We start from the raw sequence: 8,924 nt of genomic DNA, 5'->3' as shown, positions 1-8,924 counted from the left end.
CCTGTGCAAATACTTTTGCCACGAGCCGAGCCTTGTACTTATCCAACGTGCCGTCAGACTTGTACTTGGTCTTGTACACCCACTTGGTTCCGATTACCTTGCATTTTGGTGGTCGATCCACAAGGTCCCAAGTGTTGTTCTTCATTATGGAGCCATACTCTGACTGCATAGCCTCCATCCACCTATCATCACCCTATGCCTCTTCAAGAAACTTGGGTTCATCAGCACGGATCACTTCTGTCATCAAAGCATAGTTGACCAAGTGTTCCTGCGCCCTTCTTTGCTCCTCTAATCTCTTGGACTGGTGGTGTTCGGATGGTTTCTCCTCAATGGTTGGAGGTTCTCTGCCATCCAAAGGCTACTTTACCCACTTCGGGAATGGCCGTTGCCATTGTGGTTCTGCAGGCTCTTCTTCATCTTCTTTGTCTTGAATCCTCCCAAGCACCATTGGGGGAGTTTGGTCTGCTATTGGTGGCGGTACTGGATGGATATCCTGGTCCTGGTTGTCTGGGAAGGAAGCATCCTCCTCCAATTGATGCAGCTGTTCTAAGAAGACCACATCGTGACTTACAATTACCTTCTTGGTAACAGGGTTATAGAGACAGTAACCCTTCACCTCTTCATTGTAGCCCAAGAAAATACACTTCCGGCTCTTCGGTTTCCATTTGGTCCTGGTAGCATCAGGGACATGCACAAAACAGTCACATCCAAAAACACTCTGAAATGTGCAGCTGAAGGTTTCTTATCAGAAAAGGCTTGCACTGGAGTCACAGCCTTCGTGTAGCTACGATTCCAAGATGTAAACTGTAGTGTTATATGCTACTCTGGCCCATTTCGCAGATGATGCGCATCTTGCGTTCTGCTACTCCATTTTGCTCTGATGGATGTGGCGGGGGTTTCTGCCTCTTGATCCCGTCACTTTTGCAGTAACTTTCGAATTCAGTCGATGTGAACTGTGTCTGATCTCAACTTCTTCACCTTCCTCCCCGATTCTTTCTCAACCATTACATGCCATTCCTTGAACCTTCTGAAAGCCTCGTCTTTCATCTTCAGGAAGTCGTCGATCAGCGTCATGAAGTAGTAGGAACCACCCAAAGCTTCCGTCTCCATCTTTTCACAAAGGTCCATGTGAACGAGCTCTAGAGGAGCCTTTGCCCTGCTGGCCTCTTTAGGAAAGGGTTGCCGATTCTACTTGCCCATCATGCAAGCTTCACATACATCAGGCAGATCTAAAATTTCTGGTAGGTCTGCAATCATTCCACTTTTATGCATCTCCTTCAAAGAACTAAGGTTAAGATGACCAAACCTCTCATGCCACAGCTTAGTGTTCTTCACATCCGCTCGAGCACTAAAAGCTGAGAGTTCGTAAATGTTGTTGCACCGTGTACCTTTACCAATGACCTTCCCTTGAAGATCCAGAATCTGTGCACCATTCTTACCAACGACCTTCCTCTTGATATCTGGCACATAAAGAACATCGGACAACTGTTTTACAACTCCATCTGACTTGAATGCAATTGTACCTTTTCCTTTTGCTGGACATTTTGCATCATTGCCGACTGCTACCAAGATGTCATTCCCTACCGGCTGTAGAGAGGTATACCAATCCTTCCGACTGGTCATGTGGTGCGATGCACCACTGTCAATGATCCACGGTTCATCTGCAGGTACATGAACTGCCTCCATGCAAATCTCCTCAATTGTGACAAACAGCTCTATTGGTACTGCCTGTGCACTATTGCTAGACTCTTTCTTAACTCCGTCCTTCTCATTTGCAATCTTCTTTCGGCACCCATTCTACTTGTGCCCTGCCTTGTTGCAATATAAGCACTTGATATTCTTCTTTCTCTTTTTATCATCAGAAGAAGATGGGTTACCAAAGTCCTTACCCTTACCTTTCTTTGATCCAGTCCAGAAAGCCGAATCTTTTCCAATCCTCATCTTTTGACGCATCTCCTCCTCCAAAAGCATCATGTTGAAATCCTCAAAGTTGAGGGGTAGATTTATGTTCTGCATATTCAGTGCCGTAACAAGACCATCGTACTTTGGTGGGAGAATCCGTATGCACCTTCGTGCTAGATTCTCACTGGTGATGGTGATGCCAATCGTAGTCATCTAATCACACAGATTCTTGACCCTGGTGATGAACTTCTCTGCCGCTTTAGACTCATACAACTTCTCGCTCGCGAGTTGTCTCTAGATTTTGAATCCCATCTGATTCGTGGTCTCGTACTGATTTTTCAAGACCGTCCATGCCTCCTCTGCTGTGGTGATATGTTGAATTAATGCCATGACAGAATCACTAACATTGTAGACAATAGAACACATTGCATCTGCATTTCTTCTTGTCCATGCGAGAATCTCATCCGCAGTTGGTACTATCTATTGTCCTGCATTGGCTGGATCCGGGTCTCGCAACCGGCCTCATGTCCACCCCAGTAGCAGTGTCCTAAAGCTCATATGCGCTTAGGATGGTCTTCATCTTGAACTTCCAGAGAGGATAGTTAGAGCCATCCAACTTTCCGCTTTCGTCGAACGGTGGGATTCGTAGTCTTGCGGGCTGGGCCATCTCTCATGGGCCATCTCTCACAATCTGCACGCAAACAGAAACACATTACCAAATCTTCTTGTTAGAGTCCAGGCTCTGATACCATGTAAGAAAATAATAAAACATCTGTGCTCAACAGATAATAGGATTTCGTACGCAAGAGAGAAAACAAGATAGTATGGAGAATTAAAAATTTGATTACTGTAGAACTGATACAATAGATGGCGTTGCCTCCCAACCGTGCGCTCCTATGAAAGAAGCTTCGATATGGCATGCTGGAAATAGTAGAAGACGGAGGTTGGATGCTAAGGAATCAGGGTTGCTGTAGCCAGTGATGAAATGGGCTTCACGGGCTTGCTCTTATATAGCCACCAGTCATAGTCGGTTAGGCTCAATTGGGTGACCGACCTAGTCTGCCCAAAACGGTCAACTGGGGGTCGGAAATAGGCCACTGACCATACGATAGAACTTGTGCGCAAAATAGAGTAGCTTACCTACGGTAACCGTTCGGCCCAGAGCCATTCAAGATCATTTGAGGCTCCAAACAAGCCCCACAACCTGAGAGTGGGCTACCCCGAGAAATGCTCCATCTACCCTCAGTGCGGTCAGTCAAGGGATGCCTTCCCATACTTGCATGTAGCCTAGTTGGCGGTGTGCCAACTCTATCTGAAGCCGTCCAGCCATCAGGCCACACATGGCCCCCATCTGGTGTCCAAACCAGGACCTACCAGATAAACAAGCTACTCAAATGTCTTCTCCTCATATGGGGGGCTTACAAGTAGAGTTAGCTGGTTCCCGTGTAGTTACAACGTGTAGTTACAAGAGAGTGGAGCATTGATATCTAACATCTCTGTGTAAGTGTGCATGGGTCCTCAAACCAAAACAAAACATGGGCTCTCTCTCTCTCTCTCTCTCTCTCTCTCTCTCTCTTTCCTCCCCCCTTCACAAATCAACTCGTCCCTCTTTCTTTCTCTCTTCCTATCTTCCCAAATCAACTCATCCCTCTAAGGGCAGTGCTCATGAGTACTTGTACTCGCTTGTTTTATAACTTGCAGTGCCCTTTCCTTTTTTTGCAAGCTTTGTGAACAAAAGCCCTTGCCTTCCTTCCCACACATAAGTTTTAGGATAATTAGTATCGAAACTTTTCAGAACCACCTTACTTGTTAGTTGAAAAACTTTCCCCAATCATTGTCAAGGTGGCCAATCGCAAATATGTATGAACTCTCCAAAAAAAGAAAGTTATAAATTCTAAATCTTTATTTACAAATGATCCCATCTCTATTTTATACAAATTTTGTGCATACTTATCCTTAAAGGTCCTTAAAGTCATGTTATATTCTCCTTAAGAAATGCCGTAATGTCTTCTTCTTTTTTGCAAAAAGGGACTTTATATTATGATAAAGAATATAGCATAATGCCATATTAACAACAATATTCCATAAAGTTTGCCAATGGCCATGCATACGTTGAAGCATCCCCCATAGCCCATCTGATGCAAATTTGTATATCTTCAGAGAAGGAGGCAGGTGTATGATCGTGGTCCTTTATGTGGACGACCTTGTCATAATAGGGAATCATGAAGAGAAGATCTCACAGACGAAGCATTTGCTAGGAAGAGAGTTTGAAATGACAGGACTGATGCATTTTTGTTTGGGGATTGAAGTTTGCCAGGAGCCGAAACAGATCTTCATTTCACAGCTGAAGTATGCTGGAGAGATACTGAAGGCATTTGGCATGGCTGAGTGCAAGACAGTTGGTACCCCTATGGAGGTTGACACGAAGCTCTCAAACGAGGATTCATCACCACTGGAGGATGAAGCAAAGTATAGAAGGCTTGTGGGCAGCTTGATTTACCTGTGCAACACACGGCTGGACATCAGTTTTGTGACTGGTGTACTAAGCAGGTTTTCCAATAAGCCCCGGGAGAACCATTGGAGGGCATGGATGCGAGTGCTGAAATACATCAAAGGCACACTTGATTATGGCATCACCTATACCAAGGGCAACATCCCCACCGGATTCTGTGACTCGGATTGGGCAGGAGATGTGGACAGTAGGAGATCAGTGATAGGGTACTGTTTCTCACTTGGATCTGGAGTTGTTTCATGGGTCAGCAAGAAGCAACCCATAGTTGCTCTTTCTTCTACCGAGGTCGAGTACAAATCTACATGCTTTGCTTCTTGCGAGGCAGTGTGGTTGAGGAGGATTTTGGGGGACATGGGTGCAGTGGAGAACAAGCCTACACAGTTATCATGTGACAATCAGAGTTGCATGGCGATTGCAAAGAACCAGGTGTTCCACGCTCGCACAAAACACATTGAGATTCAATATCACTTTGTACGTGAGCTCATCATGGATGGAGAGGTCGACTTGGTGTACTGTCCGACTACAGAGAATGTTGCGGACATCTTCATGAAGGCTCTTGGAAGAGCTTGCTTGAGAGGCATCTTCATCGACTTGGCATTGGGCCAAAAAAGTAAATTCACTTGCGAGTGGACATTGAGGGGGGGTGTTAGATATCAATGCTCCACTCTCTTATAACTATGCAGGAACCAGCTAACTCTACTTGTAAGCCCCCCATATGAGGAGAAGGCATTTGAGTAGCTCGGTTATCTAGTAGGTCCTGGTTTGGACACCAGATGGGGGCCATGTGTGGCCTGATGGCTGGACGGCTTCAGATAGAGTTGGCACACCACCAACTAGGCTACATGCAAGTGCGGGAAGGCATTCCTTGACTGACTGCACTGAGGGTAGATGGAGCATTTCTCAGGGCAGCCCACTCTTAGGTTGCGGGGCCCGTTTGGAGCCTCAGATGATCTCGGATGGGCCGAATGGTGACCATAGGTTAGCTGCTCTGTTTTGCACACCGGTTCTATCGTATGGTCGGTGGCCTATTTCGGGACCGACCCCCAATCGACCGTTTTGGGCAGACTGGGTCGGTCACCCAATTGAGCCTAACCGACTACGACTGAGAGAGAGAGAGAGAGAGAGAAGGGGCCCCACACACATACACAAACACACACTTGAAAAGAGAATCATAATCTTGAAGATGAGAGAGAGAGAGAGAGAGACCTACCATCCAAGCCTTTGTTTTGGGGGGAAGCAAGGAAAGGTGGGGGAGAGGGCTTTTTACTTGGATTTACACATGCAAATAGCTAAAAAGCTTTTGCGATTGGGGGGATTCAAATTTAAATTGAGGGTTGGATTTCAAGAAAAGAAAACAATGGAGGTAAAAAAGGGGGCAAAAAAAGGAAATTTGCATTTTTGGTCCCCCCTCTCTTGCTTCTTCATCGGCTTCATCATCCTTGTCTTCTCCTTTGGCTTCATTTTCTAATAGCACTCGAGTAGCATTCCATCGCTCCATTGCCATCGCTATCTCCATCTCCACCTCCCTGGAGCTCCCTCTTCCCGCACTAGAGCACCTGCACTAGCTCCATCCATCACTCCTTTAATAGCAACAAGAGCATCATCATCATCATCATCATCATCATCATCGACATCTTCCTCTCTCAGTTTGTGCTCTCTCTCCCCCTCGGAGATCTCCTTACCTTTCCCCTTTCTGCTCTTGCTCCGATTCCTACTTGCCCTCCCCCCTTGCATTTCCTTCCCTCAATTAAATGCGACGACTCTCTTTCTGCATCAGCAAGTTGCCTGCCAAGTGATGCCGTTTTCTAAGCAACTGTGAATCTCCCTAGTGCCTCACATTGGGCATCCCTATGTAACGATCAGCAAGGTTTCTAGTTTTCAGGACTAGTCATGCAAAATCTTAATGATCATTGCAGCAACATGCTCAGGGTTGCTTGTTTGAATGGAAGCAAAATCCAATTACTTAGGATCTAGAGAGTTTCTCGGTTCTACCTTTAATAGTTCGTCTACATGGGCTGTATGAAATGTGTAGGGCTATCAACCTCAGAGGATCAAAGGATGTGATGTGACCGTCGTCTTTGGCAGACTGAGACAGGTTATTTCAGGATTCCATGCAAAATGGTGCCATGGTGCATCTTCTCAGTTATAACTGACAAATAGGGTTAGATACTGAAGACACCAAGCCCAGTGGGGGACAATGGATGGCTCATTCGTTTCTCTGATTCGGCCTTTTTTTGTGAATGGATCGCAGTTAGATACTTGTTTAAGCATGAGGACCAGGGTGTTAGATATTATCTCTGCAACAAAATGTACACACTGCCATGGTTGGGATTGAGGACCAGCTTGTCCAACTTTGCTTCATGCTTGTGCACAGGTCCAGCCATTCATTGGAGAAGTTAATGGTGGATGGGTGTCCTAAGTCCCTTAAAATTGCCCCTAAAGTACACTGGTATTTATTAGCCGAAACTGAGGAGGCTATCGATTCAAAGGAAGTTGAAAGGCTACTAGAATATTCAAGCTTCTCTCATCTTGATGCCTTCTTAATCTCTGTGGATCACCGACTTCACAAAAAGTTTCATCACCAGTTGCTTCTCCAACTCCCATAAGTGAGGAAGAGTCTCGCAGTCCGTCAGAGGACATGCACTCATCTTTGAATGCTTTGAAGAAGAAGCTAATGCTTGAAACCAAAGTGCGGGTGCATTTTTGAAGACATTTCAAAACAAGGAGGATGATGAAGTTGAGCAGCCCAAGAAAGGTGAGTCTAATAGTTTCTTCACACAGACTCTTGAGGGAGAAGAATGATGATGAGAAGGGTGTGCATAGTAATGATCTTCCCAACTCTTAGAGTTTCTTCCGATGCATATTGATGAGATATTGACAAAATAGATACTGAAGATAAAGTTGGAAACAAAATTGGGGAGGATGAGGGTTTTTTTTGGTGGCTATTTCATGATAAAAGTGATGACAAGGAAAAAGCAAATGACAACTGAGAGAGACCTGAGGAAGAGGAGAAAGGTACAATGAGTCTTGATGAAGAGGATGTGCCAGAGTTTTTTCTCTTTCAAAGATTTTTCCGAGTTCACCCCGAAGATGAAGACAAGGTGATGCCCGAAGTTCCTACATTGGAAAGCAGTCCTGGCGTAAAAGGTTTTGTCAAAAGGTTATTTAAAGATTGGAATATGGAGGACTCTAAATTTTTTAACAGTGATGAGAAGATGAAATGAGCCCTTCATGCATTTTAAAAAAATTATTGAAGGAAAGGACTGATGATACTGGGTCAATTACAATAGAGGATGGGGTGAAGGCAGGCAGTGATAGTGCAGGGCAAGAAAAGGAGCCTCAAAAGGATGCACAGGTCAATGTGAAGAATGGCTTTTATGAAGCAAGGAATCTCCCCGAGGTGGACCCTAAGGCTGAGAATTGGGTCACAGATCTGGTGCTTGCTTCAATTCTAGAAAGGGAAAAATCTGATCTAATTACTTTCATAAAGAACCCCAAAAGGAAACAGGTCATAGGGGATATATCAAATGCAACCATGCTTGAATATGGTACCAAGTTGTACAATCACCTGCATGCCACAGGAATGGGGAAGAAAGATTTGTTGGACATATATACCAATCCTTTCACCTTTGAAGACATTGAAGTCCGGTTAAAAAAGATGGCTAATGGCAAAGCTTCAAATCACATGAAGATACATTCTGAATTTGTGAAATGGACAGGAGACCGAGCAAGAACATGGCTCTGGCACATCTTAACACATGCTTTACACCATGGTTTCCCTCAGGAATGGCAAGAGAATTGGGTTCAGCCTTTATATAAGAGAGGAGACAAAAATTAAGTCACAAATTACATAACTATAATGGTAAGCTCCACATTAGCCAAGCTCTTCAGTACAGTTTTTGAAATGAAAATCAGTTCCTGGGTAGAAGAAGCCCCGAAACGGGCCACTGGACAAGCAGGATTTCACAAGGAACATAGGATAGAAGATCACCTCATTACCTTGAGAGTCCTCATGAATGAGAGTAGACTAAGAGGACATACTCTATTCTGTTGCTTTGTCGATTTCAAGAAAGCATTTGACACAGTCTCGAGAGGAGGATTATGGAAAAGAATGCAAGAAATAGGAGTCCCCTTGGCCTTGAGAGTAGGCATTTCTCGGATCTACGAGAAAGTACTATGCCAACTCAAGTAATTATAGGGCATGTCAGATGTTTTTGAGAGCAATATGGGAGTGAAACAAGGCTGCCCTCTATCAACCACCCTATTTGGCATATGCATTGATCAACTGGAAGAACTCATCAATGAGTTTGTAGTAGAAGAAGGGTTGCAAGGACCGGAACTGGGATTATGGATAGTGCTATTGTTACTATACACACAAGATGTGGTTCTCTTTGCATACGACCTGGATTCTATGCACAAACTACTAAAGGTGCTCAAGACTTTTTGCAGTGAAAGTGGGCTGCAAGTGAATGTAGGAAAAACAAAGATGACGGCAGTATGTACCAATCAG

General features: G+C 44.7%; 1 pseudogene; it reads left to right on the top strand.

Annotated features, from left to right (window-relative positions):
- Nucleotides 1-6,540: 6,540 nt before the first annotated feature.
- LOC147901370 (uncharacterized) lies at nt 6,541-8,252 on the top strand (annotated as a pseudogene).
- The last annotated feature ends 672 nt before the right edge of the window (nt 8,253-8,924 follow it).

The sequence above is a fragment of the Dipteris shenzhenensis genome, chromosome 6 (genome assembly GCF_047967505.1).
Source record: "Dipteris shenzhenensis isolate YYH24624 ecotype China chromosome 6, Dip_SZ_1.0, whole genome shotgun sequence".
Classification (NCBI taxonomy): domain Eukaryota; kingdom Viridiplantae; phylum Streptophyta; class Polypodiopsida; order Gleicheniales; family Dipteridaceae; genus Dipteris; species Dipteris shenzhenensis.
This window is presented reverse-complemented; position numbering and strand designations above follow the sequence as displayed.